General features: G+C 39.2%; 1 protein-coding gene across 2 annotated transcripts in view; it reads left to right on the top strand.

Annotated features, from left to right (window-relative positions):
- The window catches only part of LOC102300736 (contactin-4), a 180,832-nt gene that overhangs the window by 19,449 nt on the left and 134,107 nt on the right, over window positions 1-27,276 (top strand). The window lies entirely within an intron of this gene.

Raw genomic sequence — 27,276 nt, 5'->3', positions numbered from 1 at the left:
GTAGAATCCATTCAACGAGGACATTATTTTCAAGGTAAGCCCTGGTCCGCTAAAGACCTCCAATCACTGGCAATATTGCGTTTCAGCCTTTTCTCAGTATTGTATCTGGCACTCACAAAAGGTTAGCAATATCACGCTGAATTTGAATGAGTGGAGTGTACCGCATTAAAGTGGAAATGAAAATGTTCAGTTTAACTTGGCTTCACAGGTCACAAAGAAGGGTGAAATTATCAAAAGTGTAAAACTGCCACAAATCTAAAGTTTTGCTAAACCCCCACCTCAAAACAGCCAATATAAAAAACATGTCAAGGCAAACAAATAAAGAAGCCATGCAGTGAGGAATATCTGATGTCAGCATAAGGCTTTCTAAATCTGTTTGATTATATCAGACCTCACAATTTAATTATTGAATATTGTCGCTAAATTGCATAATTAATATAACTATATGCAAAAAAACAGACAGATAAACAAACATAAAGAACATTTAGCTGATAAATTCAAATTTTAAAAAAACTAACAAAGAGGTGGGAGAAACACCCTTCAACCGTGGTACAGTACGAGTGTTGATGTTGCATAGTTTGTCCACCAGATTGTCCACCAGTGGACAGAAACACCGATGGACAAACTGGTGTTTCTGTTTGGAACACTACAAACACACAATAACACAACAAGGTTTTGACCACTAGTTGTGGAGCATCTGTTCTATGATATCTGCTGTAGTAAAAGAAACATTTACTAACACATTTCTATTTTATTTCATTATGAAATGAGATGCGAGCAGGATATTGCTTTTCCCAAACGCATAATTGTTCGTTTTCCAGTAGTAAAAAATAAAAGTCAAGTGTGAGATCTGTTTCAGTTAGCTTCTTACGATCTAATTTGCTTTGTCAAGTATTACAGAGTTACCCGGATTAATCTGAGAGCATGAAATTGATCTAACATTTTACAGTAATTCAGCACTCAATCACGAATTCAGTGAACAAGTGAATTAATCACGCAACACATATATATATAAAAAAATCCTTGAAATGTTGTAGCACCAGTAATTATTTTGTAAAAGAAGTGCTGCGAAAGAATATTGAAATTAGGTTAATTTCTCATGTTGACATGTAAAAGAGGCTATGAGGAAATCCTTCCTCGGTACTCTCAGATGTCCATCACTCATTTAGAATGCACTAAAGTTGAGTTATAGCTTCATTACACCGTGGTGCCCATTTCACCCAGAGGCTCTCTGGCATTGATCACATTTTGATGGAGGACTTTAATTTGTCTCCTTTACAAATAGCAGGGGTCACCAGAGAGCACCAGAGGAATCACTCAGAGTGTTTAATCAACAGGTATTACAGGAATAAAGATGAAGAAAAGGCCCCAGTGATGAGGTCTGTGCTCTGTGAAACTCGCCTTCTCATTACTCAACACACATTAAGCCTGTTGTGAACTCCTTACCTTACACATGTGATTATCAGATTTGTGTAAAGGAACCTTGAGCTACATTGCATTTGCCCTTGCAGGGCTAACACGTGTCACTGCTCATCTTATTGTAGGTCTAACAACCCCGCATGATCTCGCTGCAGACAGCTGGTGATTACTGACAAGTGTGCAGCAGAATCCTCGTGGAGCTCATACCTCAAAGGCGCCCACATAACGTTATTTTGTTATGCACTTACAAGAATCAAATTTCCCCCATGAATCCCATCATAAAGTCCCACATGTGTTCCACAGGTCCTGTTAACCGTACTGTCCTAACAGTTATAGTCTCATATAGCATATAGCAGAAACATACCGGTAAGATAAGCTGTAGCTCTGTCTACCTATGGACAAAGATACTAGACTGACAGAATAACCTTGTGTTCGTTGACATAAGTACCAGCACATAGTCATACTAGACCAAATTCCACTCATCACTGCATCATTTTTCCTTTCTTTGTGTCACAAAAGTTAGCACGCCCCACAAAATGATATTCTGCTGCTAATCTTGGAGCTACTAATGGACTAACCTTCCATATGAACAACTCTGCCATTGTCTTTTTTTCTATTTCTTTTTTTCACAATAATTTGTCTGCATCTGCAGACTTATAATTAGTGTCGCTAACTCAATGAAGCTAGTGGGACTTCACCTTCCATCACTGCAGTTGCACAATGATTAACTGAATTAGCTGATATTAAAGGCTTTCCCAGCATGTTCCAACAAGTTGACGCCACACAGCCGACCTATGAACTCAAGCCTGTTTTTAGCACATTAACTAATGCCAGTAGATGTGAAATTCAACTTACTTCACATCAAACAGGAGTTATTGATGTAAACTGTGTGTTATAGAGCTATTCAACATTTAAATGTATTTCTCTGAGACACTGAGCAGTAATTCTAGGTCTGCATGAAAACTGTAGGGGTGTTACAACAGCTCAATTTTTCTAGCTTTTTGAAACAGAAAAAAAAACAGTGCACTCTTCTACACATGATTATTTGTCCTGTATTCAGATAATTTTGTTTGCATATTGTCTCAGTGGTTAGCACTGTTGCCTCGCAGCAGAACATGAGGCAGAACATGCAAACTCCACAGAGAAATGCCCTGGCAGGTAGTTTAAAACTCAAACACACACATTCATGTTAGGTTAACTGACGGCTCTAAATTGGCCATGAATGGGAGGTAAACTAAGTGCTTCAGGTGTAGAGAATAAAGCGTGCTAGGATCAGATGCAGCTTATAGCCTACAGTGCTTCAAGTGGTCAGTAGGACTACAAAAGTGCTGTATAGCTACCAGTCCAATTGCATTCTGCAAGATCTCAGTTGAAGCTTAGCACCATGGGAGAAGCAGTGTTAATGTGGTCCTAGCTTTAAAACTGTAGAGTGGGCTGTGGCGTGTAAGGACAAAACCCCCTCAGAGAATAGCTGTGAAAGAAGGTTTATCTTCTTTCCAAAATTCTCAAAAACTGAGACATTTGCTTTAATCAATCTTTCAGGGATACGCCAAGGAAGACCCCTGAGCAGTTAATATGTTTCCAGCTCTGCTGAAAAGCCTCAGAAAGCATTTTTTTAGAAGCCAAAGCTTGGACACAGCAACTCTCCTGGTTATCATTTTGGAACAAAACTCATGGAGGACAAGAATGATGCACAATATGCCGACCTAAAGACGCTGGCTTTCATGTGCTGCAGAGTGGATTTGTGAATAGAGAGAACCTCGTGGAGACTTGAGGAAAGAAATTATAAAGATGTTTATTGCAGCTTTAGGTACACTCCTCAGCCCGGGGAGTTACAAGTAGATTTGCTTTTCATGCACAAATGGATAAAAAGCTTGATAATAAGACACGCTATGTGCCAGTCGAAACTAAAAATCCAATTACGTTTTAAAATTAGTCACCTGCCTTTACGATGCAATAGCAGACAGCAGTCTGGGTGTTGTTTTTATTCGTGCATAATGCTTCAGTGTTTTCTATCACATTTGTCCCATTATCACCATTGGTCATTGTCGCATTTTGCTCTCCACTTCTGTTGTAGGTATTTAGGAAAAGCAGCACAGCAGTGAGAAAAATGCAGATCAGGAAGGGTAAAGCAGACTTTCCTGAAATGTAATAACAAAAGAACACATTCCTGGTGAATGAGGCTGAACACATAACATGGACTGGAGAAGGTGTAGTTTCACCACACTGGAGCAAATTCTTCTCCTAATAATATTTTCTATGACTGATAAAAATTCTCAGTGGACAGAAGGCATTATGCAAATCTGTTTTTGTGAGTTAGTAAAGCCACCAAACACAGTCGTGCAGTAAAGTTATGTTACTGCAGGAGTTTGCGCTCAGCTGCTAATGCAGAAAATTTTGAAATATGCCTTAATGCGCAGTCCTCATTTTCTGCAAAGTCTTTCTCACAATGCTGGATTTTCAGATGGTCTCAGATGTTGAGCACACGTTAGACATTAGTATTGGATTTGTGTTTATTTATCAAAGAGAATATCAAGAGGATTCACTTCTCTTTGATTCTGCCATAAATCAAAGTGATTTAGTTATTTTTCACTTTGAAATTTCTGACTGTCAGTCCCGTCTTCTGCCTTAACTATGGGATGTACATACTTGCTGGACATTTTTTTAGGTATACATGTTCAGCTGCTCATTAAGGTAAATCTTGTCATCAATATTTTGTTGATATCAAAACTCACGGCAGCGTTATCATCTGGGTGTGCCGCTGGAATTTCCCATCAGGCTCCTGAGTCTACCTGGTATCCGCCCCTGGGCAGGGCCTGCTTATCCTCCGCAGTTCCACATACCTGGAGCTGATTCCAGGCAATCAAGCCAGAGTGATTTAAGCCTCAGCCTTCAGCACCAGTTCATCATCAACTCACTTCCTGGACTCACCTTGACTTAAACCTCAAGCTTAAGCTTCTCTCTTGGACTCCGGATACCTTACCCCCATCTTGGAAATCACTCTGTGCCTCACCTGCCCCCGCACAACATCAGGAACCTTTGGATCTCAGCCAATCCACATTCAGCTCACTGCTGATTCACGTCACCCCTTCCACACTGCTTACTCTCTCCAGCTGCAAGTTAGAAAAGTTATACAGCATACTCAACATCTACAGAGTTCCTCTCCACTACCTCCCTAACTCAGTTGTCCTCTCTCCTCGGTGTGACTGCTTAACTGCCACGTTCCATTCTGCATCACTGGCCCACTTCCCCCTCTCAATCAACATCCACCACATTAACTAGGCCTCACCACTTCACGTTCTATGATTTGTTGCCTTTGTCCTTATCATGCTTTGAGTCCAGTGCTTGCACCGACCTTTCGGTCTTGTGACAGGCAGAATGGCTAGATTGTTTGAAGCTGATAGCAAAGCAACTACGCATTACAAAGGTATGCAGAAGAAGATCTGAACACAAAACACATTGAACCTTGAAGCAGATGTGCTACAGCAGCAGATGACCACACTGTGTGCCTGTCCTGTCAGCTAAGAACTGGAAATTGAGGTTAAGTTTGCACAGGCTCATTTTCTTGAAACCTCAATTCCAACTGAGCATTGTTTAAACGCTGCAGCCTATCTGCATATTGTAGCTGACCATGTCTATGCCCTTTCTGACCAGTGCATCCATCTTCTAACGACTGATTTAAACAGGATGAAACCATATCACAATATTTAAATAATCTTAGACTGGTTCCTTGAACAAGACGGTGACTTCACTGCACTCAAATGGCCTCCATCACCAGATCTCAGTCCAACAGATCTCAAACTGTTAGGGTTTGGTGGAGATTTGCATTCATGAAAGGGCATTCAACAAATCTGCAGCACATTTGTGGCCATCTCCCTGCTGCACTCATGGATCTTTGTTGTTTCATCCTGGATTGTAGTTCTGACACTCACTAGTCCTCAGCCTCTTTCCTTCCAATTAGCATACAGCATCAGGGTGCTGGACCTGGGACAAAGCCCTCGATGCATGGTAAAGAGCTTTGTCTTGAATAGGTGACTATTATTGGGCTTATCTTCAGACTCAAAAACAGAGGTTTATATTGTTAAACATCTTTGTTCCTGTTATTTTACTGAAACATGTTTATGTCCTGTCATGTAAGGCTGTATGAATAATCTAAACATAGTAGTGGTATTATTCTATTAGCAAGTCTGTGCTGCAAACGCCTGATACACTGCATCTTATTAACACACTGGTAAAGCAAACTGTTGCACTGGGTGGCTTTTCGTTTTTTTAAATTATAAACTTGGGCGCTGTGTTTTTGTTTATTTATTCTGAGAAACATACAGTGTAGTAAATGTTCACCAGAGAGCCAACTGTGGCTAATCCGTGGATGAAAATAGTCCCCACTAAATGCACTGTTTATTCCTGTTTGATTAATGTTTGCTAAAAGCTGTCGTCCACAGTTGGTTGGGGAAATTTTTTTTTTCCAAGTGAAATTTAATATTTGTGACCTAGCTGATTGTACAAATTTACAACTAATGGGACTGAAAAAGTGTGTGTGTGTATCTGATAGTGGGACTTATTATTCAGAAATTTGGTTAATATTAAAATGGCATGGCCTTTGCAAATAAAAGCATGAAATGGGGGATTTTAAATGTGATTGCAACGCTCTCTTTGTTTGCTTTAGAGTGATTGAAGAAGTGGGTTTGGCAAAGAACTGGATGTTATAAAACCTGAAGTATTTTATCTTTAAACTCCAAGAAGCCAATAACCAAATACAGCTTTGCTTTTCTGTTGTTGGCCAACTTATTAAATCCACTGTGATAATGTGGAGTTTGTGTAAATGGAACAGGGATTGTGAGGGCTGTTACGATAGGAGGGTGTGTTTGGTGTATGTACACGTTGTTGGCTGTTCAGCTTGTTTTTCTCTGTTCGTCCCTGTTAGCGTCTGATTTCTCCCCACCGTAGTCCTGCTGCGCCGTGCATCCAGAATCTTAATTCTCTACTCGTTGCCTGAGCTTATTCTACCATGATGATAGCAGCAAGCGCCCTTTACTTCTGCACATGCACTCTTGCACATTTTTCATCAAGCTGCTTTTTTTGTGCATGTGTGATTTTGGGGTCCTGTTTCAGAAACACTTGATTTCTTCACCCTGAGAGTCGCTGCAGCGCAGATTAAAGGCACTGTCTTTCCAAGCAGGCTCAGTATTTTACACAGAGCGACACACATACCAATACATGCACACCCTTAAGCATTTTGGACACAAGCCTATTTTTGCTTTGTGAGTGAAAGAGGCTTGTTTCCAGATACCTTTTTTCTTCTTTTTTTTCTTTTTAAATGGGCACAATGTTGTAAAATGCAAATATGGGCCTAATGCATGAAAAGCAAGAACTGTTTTCCTACAACAAAAAAGTGAAAGCAAATTGACACAGAAATAGCACCGGGAAGCTCCGGCTGATGCTCCGGCGTACCAAACCATAACAAGACGTTTTCGACTTTGAGTACTCAAAGTTTCCGAGTTTCCATAACCTCACCTTAATAGAGCAGTTCAACAGTTCGGAAAATAAAGTAATGTGAAAAACAAAACATATCCTATTATAATTCTAAGGTTGTGCCTATCACAATAAAAAATCCCCTGTTTCCTAGCAGGTACTAAAATGTTTAAAATTCAGAATTCATAATGCCTTTGATGAACAACAAATGACACATTACAAGGTGTCATTCATTTAACAGAAACTAAGCCAACTAGTGCAATGCATGTACTCCATGGTTCAACAACTTTTTAAAACACCTGTAACTGTTTTCTGTACGACTCCGTCTTGTGTGTTCTCACTGTAGTCTGATGGACTTGTTGCTTGGAAATGACCCCAAAACTCTCCCCAGACTAATAGGTAACAACAGAAACTTCTTTAAGATAATTGCTCATTGCCGGAACAGCATGATTGACCATCTTTTATAGAGGTGCTCACACTTGCTGATGATCAGTTAATCAAGTGTGTTTGATTAGCAGCACCAGGCTGCTCCTTGTACTCGTAATTCCAACGGAAGCAGCAACGGTGTGCTTGCTTTTTTACACGCTGCTTCTGCATTTTGTCTTTAGTGCTTCTTTATTAACTAATGATGCAGTGTCATATGTCCTGTATTACTGTTCATCTTAGCTTCCATTTACATTTTAAAACCTGGAAAGGAACAGATGACTTTTGTTATGGTTTTACATGTAAAACCTTAGAAATGTAAGGTGACTCTATGCTTATTAGCTTTGTCGCTGGAAGTCTCACTCAGATTGGGTTCAAATGTACGCTTTTATTTCCTGTTGTAAAAAGTTGTGAGACCCGTTTCAGTATTGCCATCATATGATGGTTGAGGATTGCCAATGGAGACCTTGTGTGTATTTCTAACGTGGCAGCGGCTTTGACAAACCAGCAGTATTTGACCTCACGAACTCAAAGAGTTCTGGCATCTTCTAAATGTACTCTGCAATAATAACTTGTGACAGTCAGTGACTGAGACAAGGTAAAATTGCATCACTGAAGGAGCATGAGCTCAGTAAACATTTTCCTGATTAGTTTATGGTCCCAATTCAGTCACTACTTTCAAATAATATTTGTAAACCATGGCCCACATTAGTGTTCAGAGGGACATAAAGCAGGATACGCTTTACTGTGTTTCCTGTGAGCTCGCAGTAGATCTCAGTAAGATCCACCCTCACTGGTGATGTCTGCAGCCAAAATATTCAGTTTGAGGCAGTCGTCTATAATATGACTTAAGTTGCCAGTGCTTGATGTCATAGTGAACAAGTCCATCTTTTATGTACAGTCTGTAATTATAAGACTTTTGTTTGGTCTCAACTATTCATAGACGGTGCACGTCACCCACATCCTATTCAGTCGGTCAGTGTTAACCATAAAAGAAACACAGCACTGTTGTCACCAGTGAGGCTTGCAGACTTTAGATTCATGGTGTCAAAGCAAAACAAGGCAAGACAGAAGTGAGCTGAAGGAAGCAACCCACGCAGCCTGTCACACATCCAGTTCTGCTGACCATCTTCATGGATTAATTGGATTTACTTGTGACAAAGACATGTACAGTAGATGCACTGAACCAAATGCACAGCATCAACTGTGCAATTGCATCACACACATCCAAAGAAGTGAAGGATTTCTTCATTTCATATTTTAATTTTTTGTTAATTTATCTTTTTTTGCAGGCCGATTGCATCTCTTCAATTTCTTTATCGTTTAAAATTATTTTAAAAAAATGTAAAACATTACAAGTAATTACAGTATTTTTTAAATACTCACTCATGAAAGGCAGTATAAATTTATTCATTCATATATATATAAAGATCTGAAAAGGAGACAGATGACAGCAGCAGCTGAGCACAGTAAAGGTTTTGTCCCTTTTGAGGTAAATTTCCTTAAAAAGAAAAAGAATGTCGTTTTAATTTGAAGGAGTAAACAATCCTATTTAAAGAGCACAATTACTGTGTGAATCACAATGTTTAGTCTGTGCATATTTACTAGAAATCCAAGTACACCAGTATCAACTGACAGACTCCTATATTCTCATAGTAATTAACCACCCTATATGTTACAGTGTAGTGCAATTGTGAAAATGTCCGGCATCTTGGAGAATTTGCCACAGTTTGTTTGTGGATTTGTGCCGTCTAAGTGGCTTCTGTCTCTTCATGTAATCCCAGACTGAATCCATGATGTTGACTTCAGTAGCCTATGGGGTCTGTGCCATCTGCTGCAGGACTCCTTTAGTGCCTGATGACTCCAATGGTGGCTTTGAGTCACAGACTACTGTACTAAGACTGCACACAGGGTGAAATAAAATCCAGCCCACTCAATGAAAGCTGTTTATTTCTATTAGTAAATGACCATCAGGTTAGAGTGAAAATGCAAATCATGCAACTGATTAAAAACCAAAACACTTTATGTGTGATGCCTGTAATTTTTGCTTCCTTTGTATCTGAGGAGCACGATCTGCATTACATTACAGGGAAAATATTTTCAACTGAAATGAGGAATGACCTCAGAAGCTGACAAGACATTGCTGTTTCCAACACGTCGGGCTATCTAAAGGACAACCTGTTGTGAATTCTTTCGGGTAGTTGGCCCGCTAATTCACTGTCATGGCTTTTTCTTTTCAGCTAAAAGCATGCCTGGCATCTCTAATCAGCAGCACAGGACTCATGTGTTGGCCTTGATACAGCTCCCCGGTGTATCCTTGTACTTCAGCTGACCCTTTTTAGCCACTGCAGTAGATTTTCTCCTACTTGAAATGATAAAGTGATAAAATTTCGTTTTCTGCTTTGCCTAATTTTGGCTTAAACACTGAACATTTTGATGAGGTATGCTCTTAGACAGTGGCCTGAAAAAAAAATCCCCGCAGCAGACGGCAGACAGAATGCAGTCGTAACCACAAGTGACACATTTGTTTTTTATATTCTTTATTTCATCTATTATTCACCACTGTACTGTCTGCACATTAATGTGTATGGCAAACAATGCTTTTGTCACCCTCTTGTAATCAACAGTATAGTGAGCTACTGTTTTCTTCCTCTATCAGATGTCTTTGTTAGGCCTGTGGGTTTCACAAAATGTAGGAAGCCTGTAAGACAAGAATGTGTCACCTCAATTTATAACTTTTGGCATCACGACCTTTGGAGAAAGCTGCCTGAGGACATTTGGGTGGATGGTCGTTCTAATTTAAGCTTCAAAACTCTTGCTTTCTATATAATGTGCTTCACTTCCTGACCCAACTTTTTCATTGATTTTAGGGTGTTTTCACCACTGTTTGTTACTGTTATATCAATTTCAATATAAGCACCAAAAACAGTACATGAGGAAATCTTATCTAGCATCTTGAAGACAATTTTCTCATGCGGCGATAACAATGGGCTGCTAATCATACTTGCATTGCTACCTTTACTTCTAGAATAAAAAGGTCATCCAAGGGAGGAGCAGACGTATCATCTGTCTTCCAGCCCACAGAGTTTGGAAATCATAAACTAAATTTGTCAGCTAAGTGGAAACAGGTCTGAAGTTTGCTCTTCTCTGGTCTCTTCTATTAAGGTTTTACATTTAAAAGTTTTTCATTAAAATTATTCCTTGTGTTTTATTATTGGTTTGATCGGGAAATTACATCATACTGAGGTAAGAAGAATAACTATTTTGTCATCATTCATGTCTATTGTCATGTTATGTCAAGTATAATATAATAGTTTTCTAGTTTGTGTAATTTTGCTCTGCGCTCGTTTGTCCTTCACCCTGTGAAGTGGTCCAAGCTGTCCATCTAGCCTAGTATTAGTGCTAAGCTAGCGTTAGTGCTCTTTCGATGACCTCTGTTTCTCACCTTGAAAATTGGCTTACCCCCCCAAAAATTCTCCCTTCTGTGTTTATTTAATTAGAAGTTAAAATAAGATTGTTTTTGTGTGTGTATTGTTATAGTGAAGGTTGATCAACAAACCTCATCCAGGATCATAATCTATTGTACGCAATCAAACCACATCATAACCTGTGATATACTTTCCTCTTCTGGCAAACCTGTGCCCGCTTGTTTTTTGTCTAGCAGACGCCAGAAATGTAAAGATCACATATACTTCCAGCTTATTTACTCATTTCCATGCTGCATGGATAATACATGGATATCCAACATATAATAAAGCATGTACCCACAGAAATGTATACATTTTATTCAGTTTATAATATTTTTTTACACTCGAGAAAAAATTAGTAGTTGTTCAGCTGTTCAGGCATTAAATGTTAAGAATCAGACATAATTATACAAAGGTGTGAACAAATAGATGAGCTGGGCAGATCATATCTACATTAGTTACAATAAATGATTCACAGAGTCAGCCTCGTTAATATTTCATATGTAAAGATAACTGCCTCAAGCTAACTGCTGATGTGAATAACAGTGATAATCTAACAAAGCATCCTCTGTGTTATACTTTGGTAAATGTTTATTTGAATGTTATATTTATCTGAATCCACAATGAAGAGGATGATATAATGGTAGGGGCCTATATATCTTTTATTTTTTTCCACCTGAGGATTGATTGCTAAGTACTCTGTGATGTATACCCATACTCACACTCTCTCTAGGGAACAGCCCAGTATGATCAAATTTGTCCGTGCTGTTAGCCATTAAGCTGCTGCTTTGCTCGAGAGTAGCTGCTGAGGTTGGTGTGAATGTGTTTTTGTGGTTGTGTGTGCAGATTGAATCAGTTCAATCGTCTTACTTCCACTGAAGTGAAAGAGTATCTACTGATATACATCTTCTATCTGTGATATTCAGTGCTTCGCGAGCTTTGTTTTACAGCGCCCATGGAGAATATTGTAGCTGGAATCACAACAAAATAAATACTAGGCAGTCTTCCATACATCCAGTCCACCGAAAGAAAAGAAAGACACAAGAGACAGTTTATAAAAAACACTTCGAATAGCAAATCAAATAGTAACAAGCATGTTGCTAAGAAGATTTAAAATCTTACAGATTTGGTTTTATTAAGTTTGAAAAAAAAATAACAATAATAACAATAACTCTGTTTATAAAGTGCTTTCAAAAAGTGCTGAACAGCAATTTGAAGATAAAAAAGATTTTTAAAAAAATTAAAAGCAAAACAGTTTAAAAACTGCTGAAACAAAAGGGAACAACAATAAAAAACAGTAACAACTTTAGGCTTACAATTAAGAGGATTGGGTGAACAGGTGGGTCTTTACCTGAGCTCCACAGAGCATGCCTGCCTAATATCTTGAGGGAGGTTGTTCCACAAAGATGGGGCATGAAAAGAAAAAGCATACTCCCCAATAGCTTTTCTGCTGTCTTTAGAAACTTTTAGAAGGCCAGTATCGTGAGTTTGGTGAGCACACGATGGAACATAGAGGTGCAAAAGCTCAGAGAGATGTGAAGACGCCAAACCGTTCAAAACTTTGTAGGTGAGCAACAGGACCTTGAAATCTGCTCAAACCTGACAAGGCAACCAGATAAGAGATTTCAGTTCTGGATCTTTGGTTAAAATGCAAGCAGCTGCATTTTGTACCATCTGTAAACCTCTAAAACCTTTCTTTGGTGACCCAGAAAGGACAGTGTTACAATAATCAGTGCGTGAAGACAAGAACCTCTGCAGTGTCAAGTGATTAAACCTGTCTGGTTTTAAGCTTTGAAGCATCTACCTCTAAATCATTTTTAAGCTTCAGGGTTTGCTTTTTTAATGTGTGGCTCACTTAGTGCTTTATTTGAAATTAAACATAGGTTTTAAAACTGTAGCCCATGTGCATGTTTGTGTGTTTTAATTAGTTTTATTTATATAGCACCAAATCACAACAGCAGTCAAATGATGCTCTATGAGCAAGCATGTAACCAAAGTGGAAAGAAAAAACTCCCTTTTAAGAGGAAGAAACTTCTGACAGAACCAGGCTCAGGGAGACGCAGGACTTTCCTGACCCATTAACTAATCTCTTTGTAATCAAAAGTTGTTGCCTAAAGGTTGAGAATGTTGCATGCTCAGCTTCTGGGTGATCAACTGGTTGCCTTGCAATCAGTCACCAAATGCAAAAAAATCTGTGCACCCACTAGGAGATTGCCATTACTCTGCTGTGCCTGAGGCATTAGTTAGTTAGCTTAATCCACACACCTCATCTTCAACTACTCACAGACAGGTCTGTGAATAGAAAGAAATGCATTTGTTTAGACTTCTGTTTTCCTCCATAGTATAGTCAGCACCATTAGCATTCAGACAATATCAGTTAATTGTGAGTCTCTAAAGATGGAGATCTGTGTATATAAGCAGTTACAGTTCCTAAACAGTTAATACAATACTTTTGCTTGACACCTTGAATTAAACCTAAAACCTTGCACTCTGATTTCATCGTGAGTTAAAATCAACCGTGGTACCGTACAGTGAGAAAACTACAGAAATTGTCATCGTTCCAAATTCTTACAGAGCCGACTGTATGCAGCCGCAATCAGACAGAGAGCTCATAACAAACGGCATTTGATTTTTCTCTTTCTTTGCCTTTGTGAGTATCTGTAATCCTCCACCTGCCGCAGTCTCTGGTGGCTGTTTAGAAGAAAACTGTAAACACCAAATGACTCCAATCGATAGAAATTTGAATAATTCCATTATGTATAGCCCTAAGTGATGACATCAGTTTATACCATATGCCCCAGTGTGGCTCTGCAGAACAACAATCTGCTCACAGGTACCTGAAAAACAGAAAGAGCAAAGCAGATGACAATGTGCGTTTAATCAGAAGCCTTTGAGGAGTGCCTGAATAAGAAGGTGCATAAAACTGTTTACAGGAATTTTAATCCATTATAGTGATAAGCCAAAGTAGGTCAGGGAGACTGGCAATTAAAAAAATATTAACCATCACGCTGGAATGGAGATTATATTTATAACACGACATTTGCATATTAGATAGAAATTGTTGTTGGAGTGACAATGTTGACAGAAAGGTGGCAGAAAGAACAGCAATAACAGTACTGCTAATGACAAATATATCATCATCCTGTTAAAGTTTGGATTTCATTCAGTGCTTTACTAGCTCGGCACGTGTGAAATGGAGTCTTTGCTGTTAAAACATATGCAATACATCAGTGTCCTGACTCTACAAAATGATTTTATCCAGCTCAGTGAGCTACTTATGCACTGTGACAGAGCTATCTATTCTAACAGTCACAGGGATGCATGAAAGATACATGCAGATATTCTTTAGTCTCGTCACTTTGAACCCACTTATGAAGTCTTTTGCATTCTCGCAGCCTTGCCCGGGCATTCAGCTCGGCACGCCCACCAGCAGAGAAAATACGCTTTCTTCAAGGTTGACGTGTCACAGCTGTATCTGTTCCATTTGCAGACCCTTGAGTATTATCTCGAACAATCACAGAGGACGCTATCTTTAATGAACTCCTCACAGAGGCTCTGTAAAAAAACACACACACACACATGCGCACACATCTGCACAACATGTTTGATGTGCCTCTTCAGATGATGTGCTATCTTTTGCTCTGCGATTGAAGGCAGATTGTTAGAGTGTTGGTGTGAGCCGATGAGAAGCTTATTTTACAAAGTGGACTCGCTTAGATGCTTCTAAACCCAGTTTTTAAAAATTTATTTATGCCACGCCATGGTCTATAAACTCATATACTGTTACTTGTCAGAATGGAAATTGGTCTTTGACAGAACAAAGCAATTCTACTGTGAATGGCAGTCAGAGATGAATAGGAGGCTGATATCCTCTTATTTGTAACCCCTGCCTGTCAGTTTAGCCACATTTATTATGACTGCATACGATTATTTTTAGCAGATTTCCTGACAAAACCACAAAAAAACCCCAGATAATGATAACATAGTAATATCTAGCAATCGACCTGATTTAACATCCTACACTGGGAGGTAAACGGTAAGAGTAGGGTTTTTAAACAGTAGGGTTTTTTGGGCTTTTCTTTTTTTTCTCCAGACATGAATATAGAGAAGAAACTGCAGTTTAAAGAGTGACAGTTTAATTACTGTCATCTCCTCACATACAAAGCAGACAGATCTAAAATTAAGAGCTAAATTGAGATCAAGTCGCTTATAAACTGTTTATCAGTCGCAGAGTGACCAGTATGTCGAACTTTGGAAAGCTTCAGAAAATGCGCAGCTTCAACAAAGGCACTGACTGAAACTCTGTCCCGAGACAAGAAAACATAAATAGCTTTGCTGCTATCAGCTCTGCGATCATTATGATTATGATCAAGATGAATTTGGTTATTGTTGTCATTAGCAGATCATCATCAACGGAATGATTAAAGTGAAGTAGATGTGATAGCACCAAACAGTCAGAGTGGTTTGATGAAGTTCTGTTAATATATTATCCGGATAGTGTAAAAAGTACAATATAGAAGCATAGCTTCTTAATTAGCTTAATGTTAGTAGTTCTTTAACCCTCCAATTCTGTGCACCCCCACCCCCCTTACTTTAGTGTTCCAGTCAATATTGGCTGGTCAGTTTTAAGACATCACAAACATCAGTTCTGCACCAGCTCAACATGATTCTTCGCATTGTTCTCGTCCCTGTCAGCTCGTCAGTTGTGTTTCAGCATTTCACAGCATTTTGTGTCAGAAGTGCAACCAATGCAAGTCTTCATCAGAAACGCTCAGCGAGCACGGTCACAGACTGGGAGAGTGCTAATGCTGAGACAGACACATAGCTGGGGGAACTGTGCAGCCATTTAGCCATGTGTCACCTCAAGACTAGATTCACAGAGTGAGTCATAGCCCGCCCCGAGCAGGACACTGTATGTTCTTGACCACTGTGAGTCTACTGTCATCACAAACGGGGGAAAATAGGACAAGTTGCTGAAGTCATGACAAAGGGCTGTGAATGCTGATGCTGAAAAACAAGGCTGACACAGTATTTTATTACCCTTGTTATGCTGAAAATAAACAAGAATCCTGCTCGTGCAATTCTGTTACCTGAAGACCGTTAATGCTTTTATCATGAAAATTATTTAGGGAGCCCCATAGGTTTAGATTTATGGATTTAATTCTTTTCAGATAAAATGTATTTGTCCCCGAGAGCCACTTAAGAATTGCATAATGAAGAATCAATACAATATAACAGAAAACATACTCCACAGAGCAAATGTACTGTGTATATATATATGATGCAGTTGTACCACTTCATAGACTGTACTGTGATTTTATTTTATTTTTGCACACACATGCAGTTCAGCATAAAAAGTACAACTGTTCCACATAACCTATGACTGCCTATATTCATACATGGTGTGGTCTTGCATGCAAACACACATTAATTACAGAGCTATATTTAGTTTGCAGGGCTCCAAGCAGAAACCACAAACTGCTACAACAAGTAGCAAGTTGATGTCACGTATACAAATCTTTGCCCATAAGTCCGTTTAATCAGCCTTGTTTATCAGAGCTGTCATAATAATAAACATTTGCAGTCCGTTCACACGTTACTCTCAGAAACGTGAGTGAACCTCCACAATTAAAGGACTAAATCAGGGCTGTTTCTCTTTTAGTGAAACTGGTGAAAAGGCTGAAGACTCTCAGGTCACGAGTATACTTGCGCATTTTCCCAAACTGACTCCATGCAGTTGCTCCAGAAGATTGCTATTGATGCTAATGGGAAAAATTGATATAGTGAGTTACCAGGACAGACCGACAGATGATTTGTAGGCCTAATTATGACATTTCATTAAAGAGATCCCAGTGGAGGTGTTATGGCAATTTTTGATCAAGCACGCAGTGCGAACGCTGCTTCATTTATCATGGAAGTAAATTATGAAGCATCTGCACATCCAATAAGATAAACTCCAGGGCTGAGTTGTCGCACGGCACTGTGATTCCACGTTTGCCGTGTACCTGCAGAAGCGATAGCGATCTGACGCGATATCAAAAACGTGAAAGTAGAGGATCAGCAACAGGCGGCCGCTTCCTGTTTGTGTTGGCGAAGGGTTATGAGCAAGAGGGGGATCATTACCTGTACTTCAAAAACATACTTTGAAAGTAATGAAGTCAGATGGCACTATCTACTCAGTATATTAAGGTGCTGATGGTAACAGATGGCGCTTTTTAGCATATCAAAGAGTCCCTCCTCCACCAGTTTGCAGAGTTATTATTTGTGTTTGTATTGGCCATGAGATTTTCATTCAGCAGTAATGTCATCTGTGTACAATTTACATTTCATCAGTGCTTCTTTAATTAATGGAAAGCTCTGCCTGATGTTGATGAAAAAGAAAGCAGAGTGGGATGTTTTAATGGGAATCAGAATCAGTAAACCTTAATAATTCAAAAATGTAACGACAGACAATCCGACCTGCCACAACAGGAGGAGCACGACTGCAGTCAATACCATTAATAATGACTGCAGTGAGCATGCTGCAGCAATGACATGGTAGCAAGGATATTATATTTATTATTACGTGGCCGTCTAAAAAGGGCCAAAGGGGCAGAGATATCTTCTTGTGAAGTAAACTGTGCACAAAAAATATTTAAACTGTATTAACGTAGGAAACCCTGATTGACATTGCGTGCAGTGCCTTGGAACTGAATAGGATTACATTTTTAATTGCATTTGAGCTATTTGACACACACATGCAGTATTTAGGGGACTTGACTGGAGTGCTGCCGCCTCTTCTCAGTTGGCCAATAACGAATCAGCTTCCCTTAACCAAATAGCCATGTGGCACTGTGCCTTGTTTCCTCAGCCAGTGATCTAGCACTATAATCCCCCTTTGATGAAAAAGTTAGTAACAGTGTTCTTGCTACCAGCTCTGGCCCCCAATGAGGATATGCATTTGTTTGTCGTGTTGCAACAGAAAGTCTTGGCAGGAGCAGAAGATTTTGCATCATAGCAAAAATATCATATAGTTGATAAATAAATCTAACTACGGCAAAGCTTGTAAAGTTCAGGTTTGCTTCAAATGTCAAATTATCAGGTATCGTGTGAGCGGGGGGGGGCGGGACAACCCAACTATATTCTTATTCTGTGCCCAATAAAGTGGACCCACAGTACAGTAAATGTATTTTATGATTGTGTCTTCTTATCTAAAACATTTACAACATTAAAGCAAATAATAAAGTATATAGAAATGTATCAATTCAATTCAATTTTATTTATATAGCACCAAATTACAACAACAGTCACCTCCATGCGCTCTTTATGTTGTAAAGTAAAGAGCCTACAATACTAGAGAGAAAACCCAACAATCAGCAAGCACTTGCTGACAGTGGCAAGGAAAAACTCCCTTTTAACAGGAAGAAACCTCAAGCAGAACCAGATTCAGGGAGGGGCGGGCATCTGCTGTGATTGGTTGGGAGTGGTGGGAGGAAGATGGGACAAAAGACACACAGTGGAAGAAAGCCAAAGATTGATAAGAACTAATGATTAAATGCAGAGAGGTGTACAAACACAACGTGAGTGAAGAAGAAGTGCTCAGGGCATCATGGGAAGCCCTCAGCAGCCAAGACTTATTGCAGCGTACAATTGAAGGAGGGTTTAAGGTCACCTAGCTAACTTAATAAAAACCGAAAGTTTTCAGCCTAATCTCAAAAATGGCTAAAACCAATCAGCTGCTAAGTACTCAATTAGGATCAAAGTGAATCCAATGAACTCTTCCTTAAGGTGAGGAAAATGTGGCTTCGTCTTTACGTGAGAACACTGTGGTGTCCCATGAGATTTAGTGCTAGCTGACTAAGTGAAGCTGACTCACCCTTAGCTCAGTGCTGGCAGCCAGAAACAATGTGACATTCATTATATTCTCCAGAGTCTTGGCAAACATTTCACAACAAATGCTACTTGGTTTTTACATTTCCCCATCTTTTTATGCTGCCTATAGTTTCTGTTATTTGATATAAATATGGTAAAACTTTAAAAAGGACTTCAGACAGGTGATCCATCACAGTGACAGTGTCAGCTTTTATCCCCTCCTGATTATTGTAGCGCCTTTAATGCTGTGAAGAATTTCCAAATTATTTGGCAGTTACAGCCTCTCTACCACACGGTCATAATGTAACTGTGGCAGCAGCAGAAACTGATAAGATGTCTGCTGTGATGGATGGCATAGTGTATCATAAGAAAGTTTAGATTTCACAAATTCAGTTTAACAAAGTAGTGAAATAAATAAAAAATACTACATGGAAAGTAGGAGTGGTTTTTTTAAATCCGCCAAAATTGAACTTAATTGAATTGTCACTTTTCCCATAAATTAAATATTATTTTACAGCAAGCTTTTCATTCTGATAAGGTCTAATATTGTTGACTAATTCAAAGACATGCAGTATCTGTCTAAGCAGCAGTGCTCCTGAATGGTACAATAAGTGCCACCCTGGATGATGCATTTGTGGTATGTCTCCGTAATCATGGTCATTACCCATGAAGGGCATTTCTTAGGTTGATGTGCATGTCAGATGGCCTTTTAAGTCAAGGTCTCTTCTGGTAGTGCTGCCCTGATCTCTTCAGGCCATTTTACAGTGACAGGATGAGCACTGACCTCTGTCATTCCACTGGGTGAGCAGCCTGCGGTGAGCCTACTGGTGTCAGGCCAGCTGAGCCATGCTGCTAGGCAGACTACTCCATGGCCCTTTGCTCCTGGGTCTACATCCATGCTCACCTCCAAACCAGCCCAGCTGTCCCCACTTCATTATGTGCTGATTAGGAGTAGATTACTCTGTGAGGTGGGTATGATCAGCTAATTTGCAGCACCGCTAAAGAAGGGAAGTGCACCTCATTGAAACTTGTCACGTTTTAAGCAAATTTGTAGCCAGCCTCCTAACATGACCTCAGAACTCCACCATTTAAATGATTTCACTCACTTAGGTTCTCATCGTTTTAAACACTGTTCTCTAACCTATTAAAGCTTTCATTAGGGCTGAGATCTGCTTGATGACAGTATTAGAAAGAGCTCAGCTGTAACCCACAAAACTGAAGCACTTGTCTAACTAACCTGGAGCAGGCGTTTCTAGGTACGCTCACCTGCTCGTCCTCAGGAGGAGCAATTATATTGAGAAGAAGGCAGCCGGGAAGGGGGGGGGGGAGTCCCCAGATGGCCTCTGAGCCAAACCCTTGCTAATTGATGATGTTCGGCATTCAAAGCAGATTCGAGGGGAAGCACTTTCTTCTCCTCTCTCCACTGCCCCAACATCTTTGTTTTGTTTTGTTTTGCTTTGTCAACTCCCGCCGTTTGATATGCATATCAATACATGTTTTATTCATGGCCTTTTGGAGGGAAATCAGTCAAGATCACCTTGCCGTTGTCTGTAGGCACAAGAACTACTCGCCCTGTGTACATGTGCTCTGAGTTGCCATTTCAAGGCTAATTTTGCAGCACCACCTCACACTCAGGCAACCCAAAGAAATGAATGATTTATGGGATTGTCACTCAGAGGTTGCAAAACAACCAGAACTGTACATCCTGCATTGTTCTTTCAGTTTTTCGGCTGCTTGTAGGGTTTGTTGTAAAGACACAAGACAGCTATGCTGATGGACTGGCTCAAAATGAGCACTGATATGATGTTCCTGGCAGAGGCAAGACAGGGAGGCTGAGCTGGAAGGCTTTACTGCCCATATCCCACAGGACTCATATGAAGTACCTGCAACTTACTTAAAATATGAACTTTAATTAAAAAAATATTTCATTACAATAATGTCTATAGTTATTAAATCTCAGGATCCCTCTGGATGCCATATCTGTGAAATGAGTGCATGTGTGTGACTATTACTGTGCATTATGCAAAGCAATTCAAAGTTTGCCTGATAATCTGATTATCAGATAGCACCACAAGCTGCTATCAGACTGAACACATCCGTCTGTTCCAGGCAGTCTAAGCAGAGACTCAAAAGGAAGGGAGCCTCATTAAGAAGTTCCGCCTACATCCGTAAAGCTAGAGTTACAGGGTACCGTCAATACACCAAAGGACACGGTCACTTATTGTATGAACACCACTGATGCCTGGCAGAAACTTGAAATTTTGCTTTAAAGTGCTGGCTAGCAAATATTAACAAAATTTTGCAAAGGAGCAGCAGAGGGAGAACATCTTGGATATTGGATGGATCTACGAAGCCCTGAACTATACCCTTGCTTTAGGAGACTGCTGTTTATTTCCAATTTCCTCCTTACAGTCTTTGTTAGTTCATATGTATATTAACCGTGAAGGCAAAGGTCTCCGAACTTTAAGCTAATAACTTGGCAATTAGAAAAACATCCTCTTGACTTATCTCTCTCCTATCACCAATGCACCACGGTTATCTTTACACATCTAATAGTTGGTGGTTGCCGTATTACTTCTTAAAGTTTAATATAGAATCTTTGAAGTGCAATTCACATATACAAGCCTACAAAAAAACAATAGACAAATGTAAGTTGAAACATCTGTATTTTACACAGAAGTACAAATGTCTTGCTGCACTCAATACTGCAGTTCAGCTACCTCAAAAGTTGAACGTTGGAACTTAGGAGTGACAACACGTGTGTTCCAAAAAAGCCAGGAAATATAGGAGTTGTTCTCAAGCTAGGTAGAGCTATTCATCTATCACTAGCAATGCGTGGGATTTTTGCACTTAATAAACACATTCGTGGATAGAGTCTGATCGGGGCACTGCATGTTGCTTATTTTAGTGAGTCACAAATACACAATAGCAGCAGTACAGATTAAAGGTTTGCGATTTTACTACTGTTTACATTTAATCGAACCATCTTGGGTTGTTAAGTTAGGGTGGCTGAGACTGCTCCAACTTTCCAAGTGGGAACTCCAACTAGAAGGGGTAGAGGTTTCCTGATTCAAATTCCCACTGGGAACTCTGAAATTCCGACTTGTACAAAGGGATTCTGGTGCATTCTTGAGTGACTGCTAGCTTGGAAGAATAGATGCTATATTCATTAAACATTTCTACTGCTTCGATCAATAGTAATAGCAAAGATGGCTAATACACTGCCCGTTGCATTCTGTAACATTCTCTATAATATATCCTGAACGTGTTAATTACCTGGTAATGTTAACAAAAACCTGTATCCTAAAATCAAGATTGTCACTGCAATTCTACTGCTACAATACTTCAAGCCTGACTGTGCGTCATTGCTTTTTCACCTGTTAAAGTTCAGGGTTAGCATACACTCAGCTTTAGCATCACTCTGGGTTCTTTGCTAGCTTTGTGTTAGCATGCTATCTGTGCAGATGTTTGCAAAGACTCAGTTCTGTGTTTGCTGGATTCAGCTTCCACTTTAACAATAAAGTAAAATGAAAAATAATGTTCACATCTCCACTTCTCAAAAGTTGTAGACCGCTCCACGACCTCTTCTTTGCACACAAGCTAACAACCGCTAATTGTAGCACCAGAAGAGCCATGTGATTACTGAATTTAGTACAGTAATGTGTTACACTTCTGCATTATTTAAAAAATGTGATGTAATTACAGTATGTGTTACTTTGGAACATGTTTCCCACAACTGATGAATAGAGACACTATCTGAAGTCCAACTATTTTGTTTACTGCCCATATTACAGGACTCACACTCTGTAGGACACTTGCCCTGGGAATTGGATGTTGAGTGTTTCTTTCGTGTTTCTTGTTAGGCTTTGCCGCCCAGAAAGGTGTTATATCAGACTAAGGGTTGTGTAACCATTTGTCACTTCACTGGGGAACTGAGTCTACCTGTCCGTATGTCTGTCTAAGACAGAAAAACAAACAAACAAACAAAAAAAAAACAACAGAGTCCACTGTTCAGCTCCATCATAATCGGAGAGTGATAGAATAAAAAATATGATTAATTTTGTTTCACTTACCTCCTCATCTTGATTCTCATGTATTTGCTCTGCAGAAGGTGCAGTAAGCTTTAAAACGGCCACATTAGAGTGCCATGCTGTTCACTAACCATGCACAATAAATTTACAGCATGCCTAATAGTGTTGGCAGACGCACAGTTATTGTGGGCAGCACAAACAAAAAGTCTTTTTAGAAGCAGTCATTTCATAGTGTACTGTGCTTCAAAGCAGAAACAGTACTTACACGGATTATGTAGGAATCCATGAGTCAGGAGTGTCTTCTGATTATAGTTGTCTATATTCAGCACAAATAACGTAGAGCATTCATCTTTTTTCTGTAATGCTAAATACATGTTTCTGAAGATAAATCGGGCCAATCAAAGTATACAAAGAAATTCACTGTGTTCTCTCTTTTGCCAAAACCTCAAGCTACTCAAAGCCGCTGACCAGATGTTTTGGGAGCGGATATTTCTGTTGCTGCAAACAGAACAATAGTGAAGAACATAAATGCTGACTATTTCACATTTCACACACAACGAGCTCATTCCTGTAAGGAGTCTGTTGTGGCTAAAATGGTGGCAAAAGCTTTCCGAACAAGGTCAGAATCAGAACATAAAGACAGTTCAGGACAGATGAATCAGAATTGTCGTCAGGCCATTAATCTTCTCCTTTATGGACAGCTTAGGGGAGAGACAGCAGAGTCTGCTCAGAAATATCTCCCTTCCAGCTCTTAGAAGATTGCCATTGATACCACGTGAATAGCTGTTTGATTGTGGCTTTGTTGGATGACATTAAAACCTGCGAGCCCTCAGTGGATTAGTTTCAAAGGACCAGTACAAACAATGCTGTTCAAAAAGCCCCCACTCAATTGCTTGCTGATACAGAGTGGCGATTATTGTGCAGGGCAGTATTTTTCACACAAACTGTTTTGATGGATATACCCACAGAAAAACATCTTCCAATAAAGGTTAAACTTCTTTTCTGTGTTTTGACATTCAGATTTATTTCGGTATTGATTGCTTTGCATGTAGAACATGCTCTATGATCAAAATTAGTGCTGTAAAAAAGATCGACGTGTTAACTTGAGGATAGGAAAATATAATCAGTGCTCTTAGTGTGTAATTAATGCTGAATAATATTTTGTATTTGCTGTCGATCTTATGTTTTCTGTTTTTAGTAAATAAGTGTGCTTTTTTCGGATAAGTGAGCATATTATCATGTTCCATTTTTACTAATACAACCAGAAGTAATTCATGCAATATGCAAGTAAGCACATAACATTAAAAGTTTGGTATTTAAAGGCGCATAAAGTGAAGCAAAAGTTACTTTTACGTCAGTCACTTGCTTTATTGAAATAATTGGTATTTTTAAAAAGCCGCACAAAAAAAATAGTACAAAAAGTTTTTAGCCACTCCTCATTTCTATATACTTTGCTGGGAAAAATGGGAAATGCATTTGTTTATTGAAAAGTGCAAAGATAGAGTCTGTACAATTTCGTGTAATTGCTTTAACTAGTCTTCAGGAATAGTTCTCCAAGTTTCTTGAAGGACTTTCAAAGCTCGTCTTTGGCTGTCATTCTGCAAAGATGATCTCACACCGATAAAGTCGAGGTCCAGGCTCTGGGATGGTCACTCCACCTAATAGTTCTCACTGTTGAACCTCTCTCCTGACCTCATCCTTACACATTGATGATGATTTGAAGCAAAAACTAAAAATTTAGATTAATCGCTTCTTATGACCTGTTGCCGCTGACAGCCATCCTTCCACCTGAGACCACTTCTAATGAAGCTTTGGCAAATAGTAGTATCAGGTTCTTGTGTCAGGTCTTTGCTCCATTTTTTCCAATTTCTTTGGGACATGACTTTCAGATACCATTCTTCTGTAGATTTGTAGGCCTACTACTATTTTATGCCTGTGAAATTATGTTATCTTTGGCATTTTCATAGATTCAACTAAGCTAATAAGAACAAACAATGTGTTTTTGCAATAGACTGCTTATACAGCAACCAAAAGTACCTGAAGATATCATTTAAAATGAGCTCTTTGCTCATTTGTCTGATATGTGTAGACCCAACACTGCTTCAGCCTTTGAGTTTGGTGCCTTTTTAGGTTTGAATGATTCTTAGGTTAGTGCTAAATGGCTTAACAAAAGAACACCCAAAAATATTCCTTGAAAATGGACACGTATGAGTTTCTGTACTAACAATGAGTGAAAAAACAGTCAAAGAAAAACTCTGAAGACCCTCAGAAAACCAAAGAAAGTGGAGAAGGCCACTTTAAACGACAACTCTGGTTCCTTGGAAGCAAAATATAATGAAATCAGGCTTTTTCACACTGTATATCTAAAATGAAGTAGAAATAGTTGTACAGAAATACCAGAATTAACAGTTAACTTCAGAAGAACGCATCTCATTATCATTGCCTGTCAGCTTGCCATTTTCAAAATAGGGTCAAGGTTATCGGTTATTTTTTAGGCAATTAAAACAAAAATAACCCTAACCCTTCATACTGATGGCATGTGCTGTTTCACATTACTGATCTGATCAAGTATTTCCCACCCAAGTTTATTTATTTATAGTTTATTTAGTTTATTTATTCATTTTTTATTCTTCAAATCTTACATGTTTTATGTGTAACATGTTCATAGCTGATAAATGTTGAAGCATGCACATCTAGTGCGATGTAATTTCAATTATTTTGGATTGTCATTGCCTTTGTTTTTGCAGACAAAGAAGCAATCAGATTGGATTCTTTCTGAGGTCAGAACCGGTCAGCTGAAACACCACAGAGATTTCAGTTCTTAATTAAACATTGTAAAGATTCTGTGACTGTTTGTTTGTTTATGTAAAGAATTTATTTGTGATCATAAAAATGCAGGGGTGACCTAATGTCACTTCATGGGTAACAACACAGCCAGAAAAAAAAAGAGCTTTTTTTCTTCCCAAATGCATCTGCTGCTATTATCCTGCACTGTGGCATTGAACAGCATTTTGGAGCCTTTCAGAGTTTTAATGAGGACATATTTGATTTGAAATTGTTATGGAAACAAACATGTCAGCAGAAGGATAGAGTGTAGACAGTAGTGGATTTTCAAAATATCCTGCGATCTACTAAGCATGAATGACAGCAGTGAAAATACAACTACATAAATACATACAGAAGTTAACTGTAATCCGTGCAAACGGACAAAATAATCTGCAAACTGACAGAGAAAAACGTGGAAACAGCAAAGATCAAAGACTTTTTCTACATCTGTACATATTTTTCGCTCCAGTTAGATGCGAAAATCTTTGAATGTCAGCGTAATGCAGGCAGCAGCCAATTTCCATAGTGCTGTAGGTAGTCCCTGTGGCAGTAACCTGGTGCTTTGGGCTGGAAGTTGCATGAATCATGTTGTAATACCGAGAAGAAGAACAGCCTGTCGCAGGTGTAACAGGGCTACTGGGATACATAGTAAAGTTAGCAGAGTGTTAGAGAAACACAGAGTTTTAGGACTTTCAGCTTGACCTACTTCTTTTTTTTCAGTGCGGTTTGATACACAGGAAAGCATGCTAAACAGCATCATCTACACCAGATAAGACAGTTTGATTAATGCATGGACAATTCAAGGCACTTCATTTTACAACACCCTCTGTTCATGCAGAGTGAATAATGTTGGAGTTAGCCTCTACTGTACACACAGTGCTACTCTTTGTATTAGAAATGCAAACAGCAAAACACAAGCACAAGTAAAAGTCACTTACATTGTAGGCAGTTTGACTTCTTTACAACACAGATGTTACTCGGTGTCTGTTCATCTCATCGCCTGTTTAAAGGATTTTTTTTTCCTTTTAGTTTTGTCACCGATGGCATCTTCCACAAAATTAAGTCATGTTCTAGTAGTCCTCACTGCTCTTTGAATTATCCGCACTAAATATTCACACTAATGAATTGCATAGGTTAATTTGTGGAATATGGAGTTATTTTTGTGCCACTATTCTGATCGCACGTTAAAAAAAAAATTGCAGGTGCAAGTGTTGCATTTTGAGGAGAAATTTATTTTGAGCGAAGAAAAGCTAAATTTGAGTGAACAACATTCATTGCTGCATGCAAAAAATGTATTTCAGTGTTTGCTATTATCCACACACACACACACACAACAGCAGCCCCTCTCGCTCAGTTTTTGCATTTGCGCTTGCTCGCAACGTGTTGCTCGCGCTCTCAACATTTCTGCCCGTGCGCGCTCAACTCTTTCTGTACACCGTTATATTTGTGCCACAAAACCAGCCGATCACAGACTTGGATGCAAAAAAATCTGGTCATAAAGGTCAGTAAGGTCAGTAAGGACAAAAAGGTAATATATTGTCCTTACTATTTCAATTTTGTATTATCCAGATGTTTTTATGAACTGCACAGGTAACTTGGACAACAGTTTTATGTACAAATATACTTGTGTGCATCACAGCATCAGCATCCAAGCAGTTACACAGCAGCAGGAACAAAACTGAGCATATTGGCGGAGTGACGGCTGGATTAAGATAAATGCCTCTCATAACAAAAAGTGCAAAAAGAAAAGATTCCATATTTGCTAATGTTTACACGTCATATATTTG

Source organism: Haplochromis burtoni, unplaced genomic scaffold (genome assembly GCF_018398535.1).
Source record: "Haplochromis burtoni strain Fernald_Lab_line unplaced genomic scaffold, NCSU_Asbu1 Contig_97, whole genome shotgun sequence".
Taxonomy (NCBI): domain Eukaryota; kingdom Metazoa; phylum Chordata; class Actinopteri; order Cichliformes; family Cichlidae; genus Haplochromis; species Haplochromis burtoni.
The sequence above is the reverse complement of the archived record's forward strand: the minus strand, read 5'-3'. Positions and strand labels throughout refer to the sequence as shown.